Genomic DNA, 15,885 nt, shown 5'->3' with positions numbered 1-15,885 from the left:
AAAATACTTAATATTTTATTTCCTAAGTGGTAGAATAGCTAAGATTTAAACCTTTCCAATTTCAAAGCTTCACTTGCCAAACTTGAATTGGTGGGTTCAAAGCAAAAATTAACATTTAAAGAAGGAGAAAAGATAATAACAGACATATAGAATGATTTTGTTCATTTTTAATAAAAGATTGCATTATTCATCCTAAACTGTTACCTGCTATATTACAATATTTTATTGTGGGAATGAAAATGGTCTCTATTAAGTTATTTATTTCCATGCAGTGGGATACATTTGATGCTAGTCAGATCTGTGAAACTTAAAAATATATGATTGCTGATTTGTAGAAAAATTTTTATATGAATGTATGTATTTCATACCAAGCATCCTGATAACTATAATTTATACTTTATGGGAGGGGGGGATGTATTTCTTCTTTATTTTAATAAACAGAATAATATGACCTGTTGGTAATTTATGAAAATGACAAAAAGAGTGCAGTGATACTGAAATGATATACCATGTTTATTAGGAATTTGTTAAAACTTTTATATAAAACAGTTACAGTATATAAGAGTAAGTTACTTATGAATTGTAGATCCACATAAGTATGAAGAAACAAATTGTGGAAAAATTTAAGTGCATATTTGCATTTAGTTTTGTTTTTTCATAAAATGTGTTTTTAAGTTTTTAGTCAAGCAGAATTTTCTGATATAACTAATGCTTTGCTAGTAATTTTTTTTGCTAAAAGATTCTGTTAAAATATGAGATCATTTCAAAATTTCAAATTGCTTTATATAAAGAAGACTATATTTTGTTTGAAATCAGCTCATAAATAAATATATATAAACTACCTGTTATCATTATTATTTTAATTGATTTTAATACAATACCTGTATTATTTTGTAAATCTTTATATACATAACATTGTAATATTGTTTTGGTAAAAACTTTCCTAATGTTATATTCAGATTTATGCTTTTAGTCTAAAATATCATGAGCTTTGTAAAGTCACTGTACACTTAATTATATGTGTGTGTCTGTGTGTCAATTTGATTATTGTGTTATTTATTCTTAATTTGAATAATTTACATGAATCACTTCATGATAAGCATTGAAAAGCTGTTGAATTTAATGTGGCATATTAAATTGTTAAGAATTATTGTTGAATTATATGTTAATACTTTATGCATGCAAGTGCATATAAATATGAAACTTAATGTAGTTAGAGTTTTTGCATCTGAATTAGATGTTAATAGTCTGAAAGTGTGTACTTTCTGTTCATTCTGTTCATGATAACATAAATCAAATTTTAGATTTAATGGGAAAGGAAACACTTTTAGTAACTTTTTAAAATTTTTTGATTATATAGCAAAGACTTCCATTTTCAAAACTAATGTGCCTTTTTTATTATCAAGAGATAAAACAAAAAGTAAAAATTAACAAAGAGAACACGTAAATATGGATGGCAAAATAGCAACAGGCAAGGGAGAAGCATACGTATGCTGGGAATACATAGTGGTTTGATCTTGGCTATTGTTGTCAGAAGGAGACTCTCCTAGAACTTTAAGATTGCATGATAATTCTTATTAGGGTTTGAAGGTAGGTTAGGATGCTTTCAGTTCCTTAAATTTAGTTTTTTTATTTATTTATTTCTGTGTAGCATATATTCCTGGATCATTAGTGATTCTTGATTTTTCCCTTTGTATAAATAATGATATATAGTCCTTATAATTATAATGATATAAAGTCTGCAGAAGTACATAACTGTACTTCTGCAGACTTTTCCATTCTAGTCATAGTAAAAAGCCTTACATGAATGTGATATGTTATAAACATAAGCGAAGGAAAGCAGATGGAATTTGTATCAGACAGGGAGAAAAGGTGGGTGTTATTTTGGTGACTGGTGTAATAAAAGTCATGGTAATATTTAGTCAGCTGGTTTGATTTTTCCAAGGTGCCTGTATTATAAAGAATAATGATGAATGTTTGTATCCCATGGAAGAAAAAGGTATTGTGGATTTTACTTTTTTTTAATAAAATTTTTATCCAGTTATGATCAGAAATTAAAATCATTGTTGGAAATCTATCAACTGAATGTGCACATGCATAATTATTTAACTATTAATTTGTGCTCCTAATGTTTTGGAGAACATTATAGAAACTCTCAGTAAAATCTTTTGAAAGAAACAAATTATGGCTTGCACAAAAAATCCCTTTACACTAAAATGTTGATATGAATACTGTGAATAAAAAGTCAATCTTAATTTTTCCATTCATGAAATAAAAGACAAACTTTAAAAGTGCTGTGAAATGGCTTTAATTTTTCCTATACCTGTTATGGCTATACCTATACCCATTAATTACCTGTTTTGATATATAGAAAACATCATCATATCATTACCTCGATTATTATGAACATTATACATAATAATTGTCACAATATTTGTTTAAATAAAGTTTTCAAGCTCTTGAACTAAATCTTCACCTAATAATATTTCTGGATATTCATCTGGGCAGCCCATAATTTCTTTCTCTTAAATAATCTCTGTACAAGACTTCAAAGCTACATGAAAAAAATAATTAGTACTAATATCTGACAAAGGAAATTGTACTATCGTTTTTTTTTTTTTTTAATTCTGCTGAATACAGTAAGAAATTATATCTCCTCAAAGACATTGACATCTGTAAGAAGTGCAGTGCAACTCTTCAGTTTGAGTCAGTGGTTAGAATTGAAGGATATACATGAAGATGAAGCAATGGAATATAATATCAAGTGTAAGAGGGCATACCATTCCCACTCTTATTCATTGTCTATGTGGATTATGTTATGAAGGAAATTGGCATTAAACCTAATATTAAATTCAACTCTTTACTTTAAAGAAGACTTGATAACTAAATTGAATAATTGCTTTAACAAATTTAGTATGAAAATCCCAATAAAAAAAATGATGAAACTATAAAAATAGGTAGGAACATAGAACATTGACTGCATTTTCAGTGAGAACCTCTAGTAGAAAAGTCCAATTTCATTCACTTCAGTTCTTTCTAAAATAATGGAAACTTCTATACTATCTTGGTCTTTCAACTAATACATGATTGCCAGTATACATTCAGCTACTGTCTATCAACGGGGAATCTTCTTGCTTATATCCCCACCTTTGAACAAATGCCACAGAAAACTTGGTTATCCCAAGTGGTTTGATATCTTTAAAGTATTTGATTTAGCACAAATGCCTATTAAATGAGTTCCTACCATATGGTCTGCCCAAATGCACATTACATGCAGTGGTTGGAGCTAATCCTCAAACTGTGCAACTAATACTGACATTCCTCAGGGTTCTGTTCTTTCTTTTGCTATCTTCCTTCTATATATTAATGGTCTTCTTCACTTGACGGTAAATCCAGTTCATAATTTTATTAATCCAAACTAGGAGAAGCATCCTCACACTTAAAAGATGGTATAGTACACCTGGTGGTTAACATTCTCCCTGACAGCTGTTGTACTCAAATCTCTCAATTGGATGTAAAGAGCATGTATTATGATTTGTCACCCAGTCATTGCAAGGCCTGCATCATTTGTATGTTAACCTGAACATTGTTTAGGATAATGTTTGGCTTATACACACATATCCTTCATGTAAACTTGTGCTGTGGAATTCAGTTTATAATCTTCTTGCATTCTGCAGTAGACATCTTGAGTTCATCATTGAGGGAATCCACTAGTGCCTATAGAAAGAACATGCACCCATTTTCACCACTTTCCTATCCCTTTTTTCTCACTTTTTTGGACTGACTGTTTCTTCAGTTCCCACCCTGTTTCCAAATTGATCTTGGATGCTTTAATATGCTGGCATCCATTTCCAGTATTATACAGCATTAAAAAAAATATGCTCCATATATTTTTTCAATAGTAAAAATATAAATTTAGCCATACTAACAGTTTTTTGGCAGTAAAAACTGCTGTTTTATGCTTTAACATAAAACTTCATTACATACTTTGTTTTCACATAAAATTATTATTATTAACATCTGACCTCCATGGAGACTCATCGTGGAAGGTACACACTATTGCACAGAATGCTCATCCAATGATGCTTTAAACTGATTCAGTGTGTCTACATTCACAACATACTCAGGCAATGTATTTCACTTGCCAAACAATTTCCATCCAAAGAACCTGCTCCTCTACTCACACCCTCCTTATACAGATTCCAGCAATGGCCTCTTGTGCTACCCCCCCCCCTCTCCTATTCTGTGAAAAATCCTTTCCATGTGAACCTGATAACAAACCCTGACTAGCTTATATATCTTAATCATATTCTCCCCCTTTCCTCCTATTCACAAGGCTCTGCAACTTACATTCTCTCAATCTGTCCTCGTATATCAGGGTCCTCTACATCATTGCCATTATGCAAGGTGACATCTTCACAACTTGTGCAATGCGGTCCCTGAATTTCAGGTTCTGGTCCACCATCATTCCTAGATCTCTTATTTCCTCTACTTCCTTTAAAATTTCCCCATTATGTGTATACTTTGCATCCCATCGTTGCTTACCAAATCTCAAAGCCTTACACTTTCACCTCCCATGATGAGTCTTGTGACTCCATGGGGTTCAGGAAAATAATAATAATAATAATTATAATACAGAATCAGTGTTAGTTCAATACAACTTTTAAGTATTGAGCCAAAGACAAAAAGGACTTTTGCTATCTAGGTTAATTTAAGATTCTTCTTATATCCACAGTTTCTGATATGAAAGGAAGTAATTTACCATCACCATTCATGCAAAAGTTGGAAGAGAAGAATAAGGCCGATTGGAGCTTTACCTTTGAGAGTAGTTTAAATTACTGATGAAATAAGTTATACACATGCTGGCACCATGACATATGTTCATTACATATCTGATAAATGAAAACACATACTAAATAAACATTTAGTATATGTATATTAGTATATTATTTCATGGGAATTTTCCCAGAAATAATACCCTTAAAATTTTAAAGATATTATTTCTGGAAAATTTCCATGTTACTCCTCTTAAAAAACTATTATTAATATGGCTATTTTAGCCTGTTTCCGTTTAGGAGTGTCCCCTTATTTTAAATACATTGGCTTTATACTCAAGAATTTTTTAGGGCATTATAAGTGTATTTTAGAGGTAAATATATGCAGACTAAAAGAGGAAGAAATTTTGCACATACCTTGTTTGGATTTTGGGATGTCTTTGTTCTCCATACTTCTACTGTTAAGCCGATAAATGGGGGGGGGTTTAGGATAGGAAACGTGGGGGGGTTGTTTGAGGCAAGTTGGGAAGATTAAATTAGAAAACCCGTTTTTTTTTTTTTTTTTTTTTTTTTTTTTTTTTTTTTTTTAAATAATATATATTATTATATTTAAGGGCGCTTCTTTGGGGAAAAGGAAGGGGATTTATGGGAAACAGGGCTGGAGGAGGGCGTTAACACGGTGCAAGCCGTTTCAATTGTGTATCGTCATCGGAACATTTCAGGAAAAGTGTAGGGCTCTACACTTATAATGCCCTAAAAAGTTCTTGAGTATAAAGCCAATGTATTTAAAATAAGGGAACACTCCTAAATGGAAACAGGCTAAAATAGCCGTATTAATAATAAAATTTTAAAGTAATTTTCATCCAGTGCATTTACATGTGAAACATCTCACTTAAGATTGAGAGTTTCTTAATTGAGTATGATTGACTCTGTGGCATGAAGAAGACACATTAATCTCTGTTTCCGTAAGGAAATACTGTGAGTAGACATATTAATTAAAATTATAATAACGGAATTAACTCACGTAAAATATTATTTATTAGCAGAATTTTCGCCTGAGTATCACAGGCATCTTCAGTACATGTATAAAGCTAATTAAACAATAACTGACAATTCCAAAAGGCACCACCTAAGTAGCTAATGTAAGATAACTTATTTAAAAAAAAAAAAAAGGATAAATAAATTGTGTGTGTGTGTGTGTGTGTGTATATATATATATTATTTTAATTATATATAATTAAAACATGTTTTAATTGTGTATTTATATATATATATATATGAGATACCGTGAGTTGCCTCAGACTTGCACTACGTGCAGGCGCAAACTTGACTTACTTGCCTGTTTGCGCACTTAGGAAATAGGATTAAAAACCAAGTTTATATAAAATTACTTGGTATCTTGAATACATAATATACCCAACTTAAAAAACTTTCTACATCTATCTCTCATCCTGAGATTTTATTTAATAAGGTCAAAGCACCTTGTGGCAACTTGTTTAGGTAAAATTCATATAAGCTCTGCATTACTTCAGTCTTAGCATTGTCTGGTCTGGCTCCCACTGATGAGACCTCAATAAAGGTCGAAACCGGTATGGGTAGTGACCATTGCCTTTAATGAATAGCATCATACATCTCCGCAAGGGGGATGTGCTTTACATTAAGGGAAAAATACTAAGGAAAGTGATCATAGCTTAATCCACCTTTATCACGAGTTGCCTAGAGTGGCACTACCATGAGTTTCCTCAGACTTGCACTACGTGCAGGCGCAAACTTGACTTACTTGCCTGTTTGCTCACTTGGGAAATAGGAAAAACCAAGTTTATATAAAATTACTTGGTATCTTGAATATATATATATATTATTTATTTATTTATTTATTTATTGATCTTTTTTTTTTTAAATAAGTTAGAAAAGTTATTGACCTTTTTTAGTTATCTTACATTAGCTACAGGTGGCACTTTTTGGAATTGTTAGTTATTGTTTAATTAGCTTTATACATGTATGCTGAAGATGCTTATGATACTCAGAAGAAAATTCTACTAATAAATAAATTTTATGTGAGTTAATTCCATTATAAATTTTAATTAACACATCAATCTCATCAAGTGCTGTTTATTATATTACATATCAGTTGTTATTTTTTTGTAATGTTTTTATTTAAAACTTGTAGTATATTTTATAATGAGATGCTTCAGCCAACTGAGTTTTAAGAGTTTGTGACCAAAAAGGTTTAGAAACCCTAAGTAATATTCTACTTATAAGTGTAAGGATACTTCAGTTCACTGATTGAAATCAAGAGAGAATGTGGCCATAAAACTTTTAAAAACATTAAAGCAAGGAATACTTTCTAGTTTTATAGACATTGAAAGTCTATAAATGTATGCAGACTGAGATGGAGAAGAATGATATGGTTTGTTTTTAATGAAATCTGGTGGCTTGGAGATTGCACTTTTTTTTAATATATTATACATTGTGAGTGCTCTGTTTATTCAATTGCATTCCTGAGACCCATGCCTAAATGAAAATCACATAAATGGAATATAATTTTCTCAACGCATGTAAAGTAGGAAGATGCCTTCCATCACTGTTTAGTGATATTAACGTATGTTTTTTTTATCTGTTTAATTATATTACACAATTAAAAACATAATAATTAAAATAATTAATATGCTTTTTCTTAAACTCTGTACACTCCTTATTACATTTGACTGGCCACTTTCGTAGTGCTATGTTACATCTAGTTTTTGTTCTATTGTTGAGGACTTTCTGGCATGTTTTTTGCCAGTAGAGCATTACTTGCTATATGCTGAAAGATCATTATTAAATTCACTCTAAATTAATGTTAATTTATTACAGTATTATCTATGTAATTAAGTCCTGATGTCTGAAAATCTTACAATGTTGCAATCAGTAAACCACAAGTACAGTATTAATGTACAGCAATAATATATTAAAATTCATGTCGAATACAGTACTAATCAAAATTCTGTGTACTGAAGTTCTGTGTCAGTTCAGCATGAGACTAATGACAAAAAGGCTGAACACAGGAAAGATAAGTCGTTGGCTGGACTTGTTCTTTCTCAAGTTGTTTATGTTCCCCAGCACATAATTTTGAGTTGGCTGTGCATATAAAATAAAAACAACTAAATATCAGGTCCTGAAAATTTGAATCTGCATAAATTTCTTGTATTTACATTGTTTTGAATTAAGATTGGCTGGCATTTCCTTTATTATAATAGGTAGTTTTTGCTCTCCAAAGTGAAAATGTCATTTTAGTGATTTTATTATGTTACATTTCTTCTTTAGAATCCTTAATGATTTCTTTAGTAATACAGGATATCCTTCCATCTGATTGAAGAGATTTCAATATGTGCTACATTCAAATATATATTGTTTGTTGTGTCTTGATGGTGAAGGATTGAATTTTACTTTGTACACCAAGTATTAAGTGTGTACAGAAAGCTATATAAGACTTGAAGTATTAGTATATAGCTGAAAGGATTAATTTGGGCTTGATTTTGCAGTAACCTGGAATCATTAAGCCCTTAAGTTTTGGCTGCCAAGATCTGAAGTTTTTAATTAAATACTAATGAATTTATATATATATATATAATAAAGTACCAAAATGATATTAATTTTGTTATCAGAATAACAACAAACTTATCTGTTTTCAAAGAAATTTCAAATTAAACAAACAGCCAATATCAAACAACTATTAGTCCCTTGGATTGTATCCTCTTCCTTGCTTTTATTTTATTTTATTTTTTTTTTAATGATAGTCCTTTCCTTCCTATTTACAGTCTGTATTCTAAGTTCATAGAAGAGTGTATGTTTCTATTCATTTGTGTCTACTAATCTGATCAACATAACCTTACAATTCAACATCAGAAAACTGAATTATGATCCTAATAGGATAACATTTTATTTTAAAAAAATACAGTTAGATAGGTTAGCGTTTAAAGGTAATGTTATTACTGATATTTATGAGACTGATTTTATTTTATCTTTAAATAAATTTAGACACAAAAGCAAAATATAGGCACATACATGCATTTATGTATTTATATATACTGTATATGTACACACATATAGTTAAAATGATTACGCGCATAATTAAGTGCTTAGTGCCAACATTAAAACGTGGTATTATATTTGAAGATTTTTCCAAATATAATTGGCACTTATTATAATAAATGCTTGCTTATTATTACATATATTTATGTATGGCATACACCTCATCACCCAACAGAGATTCACACCTACTCTGAGTATATTAAGTATAATTTTATTTTGCTATACGACTTAATTTCTCACTATTTCTCAATCGAAATGCAAACAGGTATCTGTGCTTCTGAAACAAATGCTACATTTCTTAACTAACTCCTTCATATACTGCCTGGTCATTTCATATAGCAAAGCATAATTATAATTTTATTAAGTATGATTTGTCAGGTTAGAATCTTTTTTGGATTCTTATTCTGCTGCTGTTTGACTTCTGCCACCATTTCACTTGTTTGGTGGTAAATATTTAAGTTCAATCCTTTCTGTGAAGGGAAGAATTTTCTAACCCTCTATCAGACATGACTAGGTTGACTGTGTTAAATTAGATACCTTCCCCCTCTCCCACAAAACAAATAAACCACTTTTGAATATACACTTCAGCAGACTAAGGACAGAAGTCTAATTGGCCTGTTGCTGTCCTCCAGATGAGACACTAGAAACTTTAATTTCCATGATGAGTATTATGTGGAGTATTAAATACTCCACACACACACACAGTGATCATGATGATAGAATTTATTATAAGACTGTTAATTGATTTAAGTAGCAGGTTAAGTTGGAACTGTTAGAATCAGTTATCAGCCTATATAAACAAAAACATGGTTACTAGTTTCTAATCAATTAGCAAAATACTTTCATTTGATTCATTGCTTACTAAAGTGTTTGGAATCACATGCTTCATATTGCATCATACCACATACCTATTGTAATTGACATATCTAAGACAAACCAGAATGATCTTAAAACAAATCTTAAACACAAAGAACTTCACTAAATTCTTTTTTTTTCTTCTCATTTTGTTTCAAGATTACATTCACATTCAAAGATAAACTTTTTATTTAAATTTTTTAGTACTTCTGTAATAGTATAGCAGTTGTTGTTGTAACAAAGGTTTTACTTGTGCTGATCAAATTCATATTATCTAAATAGGAAGTCTGTTGCTATGTTTGATGCATACATTATCCACTAGTTGGTTGCTGCTTTATGTGACACTGTCCTCTTTTGATTTAAGTTCTGCTTTTGAATGGTCATGATTTTCCAGATATAAGAAATAAATCACATATCAACATTGACTGTAAACACATAAGCTTACTTTATCATTAATAGGGTAAGAGAGAATGGACATTTTCTGACTATGACTTCTAATTTAAGTGTCTTCCTGCAAAAAATGATAGCAATTTACTTCCCGATGATACCATATATTTGAAAAAATATGCTAGTGAAATATATAGATAATATAATACAGTGAAACTTTGATTTGTTCTTTTTTTGCTTGTTTCTTTGTTTGTTTGGTATTAATGTTTTGTACACAAACTTTTAAATAATTATTGTTAATGAGATAATTTGTGTTATCCTGCATCTTTCTGATGAATCTCGATTATGTGAATTTGTTGTCTTTTTGTTATATTGGCATGCAATCCCACACAAGAACAAAATAAATATGATAATCATTAAGATACTGATATTTGCTTCGTTTCAAACCAGCATCCTTGGAGCACAAAATATGATTATCACAGAATACAGGATACTATAATCAAGTAACTGTGGAAACAACTCAAAAGTTGTTTCAGTCAAAAGAACTAACATCAGATCATGGCCTCTTCTAGGACCAAAGTTGGTTTTACAATAACCATCTTCCAGATTTTAGATAAATTAATGCATTCAACTTGTGGTTTAGTGAGTACTCATTGCTGATGCTGACTGCAAATATAGTCTCTGAAACTTGTAACAGCTTCTCTGTGGTACTGTAGTTTTTTTTTCTTTTTCCCATTTAATCCTGCTTGAAGAGGATATTCAATGTACAGTCTGCCTGTCCTGACTTGCCATAGTGATGCTAGTATATTTTCTCTCCCTCTCTCAAAGTGGACATTAATTGTTCTTCCTGTTTCTCCATAGTACACTGAAGTGCCATTGAATTAGGTATAGCTACTTATTAACATGTTGGACCCCTCAGGTCCTGATAACGGCTGCCACACAACAAGGTAAGGATTCCACAAGCTTGCAAAAATGTTTCACAGGTATGGTGATCCATGTATCAATTAGCAAGCTGTCCTCCACAAGTTCAGTGGTAATAGGATATGAGCCTGAAAACTCTACTTGACAGTATCCCAAAGATTTTCTAATGGGATTTAAATCAGGGCTTCTGGATGACCACTTCATTATTTCAAAGTCAACAGAATGCTTCTGGACCTGTGAGATAAACAGTTGTCTTGCTGGTAGACGGCATCTCCATTGGGATGCATGATGGATATTAATGGGTATAAATGGTCGGCCACGAGCCATCACTAAGTTACCACCAACTTGTACAGTTCCTACCTAACATGCAGGATCCATGAACTTCATGGGGTTGATGCCAAATCCTCATTCTCCCATTGGCACTATGAAGTTTAAATCACAATTCATTGCTCCAGGCTACATGTTGCCAATTTTCAGTCATCCAGTTTTGATGCTCTTTAGCCCAGGCAAGGTGTTCAGCCTAGTGTCATGGCATTAGAAGGGGGGACTCTCATAAGTCTGCAGCTCTGGAAACCGAGACAGTGAAGTGAACATTGCACTGACTTTCCAGCTGGAACCCTCATTCAGATGGGAGGTGATTTAAGATAATTTCTGGCTCCTGTCAGATGGCAAACCCACAGTCTTTCAAGGCTGGTTGCCCTTTGCAGTTTGTCTGGGTGATTTTTTTTTTTTTTTGCCGCATTTTCATATTCCCAGAACACTCTTGAAACTATTGTACGAGAAAATCCAAGTTTGGTGACAATTTCGGAAATCTAGTGACCCATCCATCGGGCACTTACAATCTACCCTCAGTCAAATGCATCTAAATTCCATGCCTTTTCCATTACAGATATACCTGGATATGGGAAATGAGAATTATTTTGCTATAATCTTATGAGAGGTAGAGGAACTGTAGTATTTTATCTGTTTTACAGGAATTGTAGCCACTCTCTACAATTCCTGTTAAAAAAAAAGTGGCATAAATAATTGAGTTCAGTGGCAAGAGCTGCATCATTGGAACAAATAGCTCTGGCACTGTGAGTCAGTGTTTTTGTGTTATATTGTTGTGCTAAGTGGTGGTGTGATGTATCTAATGTGTCTAGACTGTGAGGCCAAATAACATGTTTATAGTCACACTGAAAGGTTTGAGTGTAGCTTCTCTTTCATATTCCTTCTCTTTGTAGTGTAGCTATTCTCTTTGTTCTATATGCAACACTTGGAGAACAAATAGAGTAAAGGTGATGGAAAGTTGAACTTAATATGATGAACTTCATATGTTACTATATTAATCAACAGAGATATAATATCAAATCTGATTACATTATCTCTGAATTTTTGAGAATAAGAATGTAGAAACGTTTTGAAATTAATTTTTTTAGGATGTTCTGTGTGTGTGTGTGTGTGTGTAGGGAGGAAGTGATTTTGCTGAGTGTTTAGCAAGTTTACAAATAGGATTGTTTGTTAATTACTGGACAAGGATGGGTGGAGGCATTAGATTTGAACAATAGACTACCTTAAATCCAGTCTGAAAGGGTCCCATGAGAGGATGCTAGGTTTTTTGTCCATCACAGTTTTGAATAGTTTCTACAGTTACTTCATTGTCATGTGTTGTGCTTTGTGAGAAGCATATTTTATGCTCTGAAAATGTAGTTTGAAATCCACTAAAAAATCAGTAGCTTAACAAATTCAGTTTATTTTTTTCTTGTGTGGTGTTGTGAGTCAATACCATAAAAAAATAAATAAAAGACATCAATAATGTCATCTAAGCCTTATGAATATGTTGTATGGCATATATTCAACCATTACCATGATGTTTTTTTTAATTTAAATATTAATGCATCATATATAATTCTTATGATGTAGGAAATTTTAAAAATTACACTAATATAGCTATTTAATGCTTAAATTACAAGTAGTATTTTAAGATTTTTAATAAACTAAATTCATTATAGTATGTAAGTCTTGGTGAAAATATAAAAGATGGCACATGGACACTCTTAAATTGCAATCTCTTTAACAGAGAGTATTTTATAACAGTCCTTCTATCCTTTTCTGCATAATATTATATAATTATTTTAATTGTAAAATATTTTTGTCATGTATATAGGGGTTAGGCACCAAAATATAAACACCTGACATGAAAAGTTAATAATACATTGAATTAACTATTAGCATTTTCTCCTAGACAAATTCTGGAAATATTCATGAATTTTTGTATTGCATAGCCACGAGCGAGTTGAAATTTTAAAACTATCTATCAAACATTAGCCCATCAAAAACCTAAGCCCAGTCTGTAACCATAATGTTAATTCTCAGTGGCTGAAATAACATGTTAAAACTGATCACAATGAATCGCATTGTTATATTTTATTGTATTACAGTTCATTATCATTGGAATATGGCACCGTTTAGTATTAAACATTGTTGTTTCTTTCATGTCTAAAAAACATGAACATAAACATCAACATAAAGTTGCATAAGAAGTCACATTTCTTTCATATCTAGAAAATATGAAACAGTGACATGTGCTTCTTTCTTTGTAAGTTACATACTATACATTTAATAAGATGATTATTCTGAATATTCCTTTTTTTTTTTTTTTTTTTTTTAAAACAAAGATCATTTGAAGATTAGAAAGTAAAGTATTTTTTATCAGTTGTGAGAATTGTAATATGTATACTAATATACATCCATATATATTATATCTCGATCTATATTATTGTGTGCACTCAAATAAGAATCTTAGAAAGAATTTACTACTTCATTATTATATGTCTTTTAAAGCATATTCTCCAGACTGGTGATTCTTATGTTGTCCCCAAAAGTCACTGAAGAGAGATGTATATCAAGCATTATGAAGCTATTATATTATTGATATTAGTATAACAAGCATTTTTGTGGGACTTGATCCTCCACTTTTTAGATTCTTTGGTTTAACTTATATTAAAAACATTTTATCAAAGTTATATTCGAAATAATTTAGACAGGTTTCATAAACAGTAATGCCAGAAATGTCCCTTGTTGCAGGAATAAAAAACAGAATTCTGTTTTAAGAGATAAGAAAATGGTAGTGATGAAGAATGTTCAAATTAGAAAATTAATCCATATTATACTCAGAGTGAGAGATATTGTTGAGAGACAAGCCACACTAACAAAAGAAAATTCTCTTGTAGCTCATTCTAACCAGTATGGGACTTATAAATCAGTCGTGACTTACCAATACTTTTGAAGATGGTCATTTCACTAAAAAGAGTGTTCTCTGTGAATTTTCAAGAATCCCCATCTACTCTTTATGAAATTTATAAATTTCTCCTTTGTTTTAAGATATATTACAAACTTTTTAAATTAAAAAAAACATGTTAACAGTATAACTGATTAAGTATTTACATACAAAAACAGTGACAGCCTGAGACTGGTACATCATATGCATTAATTGTTATTTCTTAAGTAATGGCTAAAATGTTTCTGAATGAAGTTTAAGATTAGTTTGGTATCAGTTTTTCCTCCCTTTATCTACCTTTTGCAAACATTATATTGACAAATAGTGCAAGCACTTTTAAAAAAATAATAATAAAATAAAAAGAGTAACTTCTTTTTTGACAGATATCCTGAAGAGGTGCAGCAGATAATCATCCCCAGTCAGCTTCTAGGTTGACCCTGGTATCTGTAGCATGAGATCACCTTACTAATCTGTATGCTTCTATCATATCTCCTCTCTGCTTCTGTGTTTTTCTCAGAATTTGAAAAATACATTCTCTTAATCTGTCCTCATGTACAATTCATAAGCCATTTATCATCTTGGTTACCTTCCATTCTGCATCTTTTCTTCTGTCTCCTTAGAACCTAGCCGACTATATCTGTGCACATTAGTTTGTATATTGCTTAATCAAAGCTTTATAAACTCCTGGGTCTCTAGTTTCATTGACTTGCAAGCCATTAATACCACATTATGTCTTCAACATCCTCGGTCCAGAATTCAGAACTGGGCAACATTGAACTGAAATTCATTGTCATTTGCCCTTATAAGCAGTATGTTCAAGTTGGTTTTCAGGGATTCTTCATCAGTTATGTCCTTTATCACTCTCTCCAACTTACAACCATCCACAAATATAACTAGGTTGATATTATCTGCTAAATCCTGTCCAATATCATACCTATGTATGATATGGCCCAAGTACAGAATCCTGTGGTACACCACTGTCACTCTTCTCTTCGTGCCTGTCACCACAATACATCACATGATCCCTGTCAGACAGCCACTTTCCAATCCCACAATTTTATTTTGCGTACACATCCCTTCAAGGGTGTGGAATAACTTGCATGTGCAATTCAAGTGTCATGGCAAAATCTAAAGATATCATTTGTATCTATTCCCTTATCCAACTGCACTGTCACTTTGTTATAAAACATAAGCATATTGCTAAGCAAGACCTCCACTTAATCATCTCACAATTTTATTTTGCAACTCACATGTTCATTCCTGTCAAGTGGTCTAAAGATACCATGGTGTATTAATTCCCTTATCCAATTCCGCTGTCACTCTGTTATAGAACACGAGCAGATTGCTAAGCAAGACCTACATTTAATCATCTCGCAATTTTATTTTGCAACACATCCCTTCAAGTATGTAGAACAACTTGCATGTTCAATCCCATCAAGTGGCAGCAAAGTCTAAAGATATCATGGTGTATTAATTCTCTTATCTAACTCTGCTATCACTCTGTTATAGAACACGAGCAGATTACTAAGCAAGACATACATTTAAGAGTCATACTGTCTTCTACAGAGGATTCTAGGGCTCTGGAATCATTTGCTGACCAGCATCACTAATATG

This window comes from Typopeltis vanoorti, chromosome 3 (genome assembly GCF_054136105.1).
Source record: "Typopeltis vanoorti isolate ZY-2024b chromosome 3, IOZ_Tvanoo_1.0, whole genome shotgun sequence".
In the NCBI taxonomy this organism is placed as follows: Eukaryota; Metazoa; Arthropoda; class Arachnida; order Uropygi; family Thelyphonidae; genus Typopeltis; species Typopeltis vanoorti.
This window is presented reverse-complemented; position numbering follows the sequence as displayed.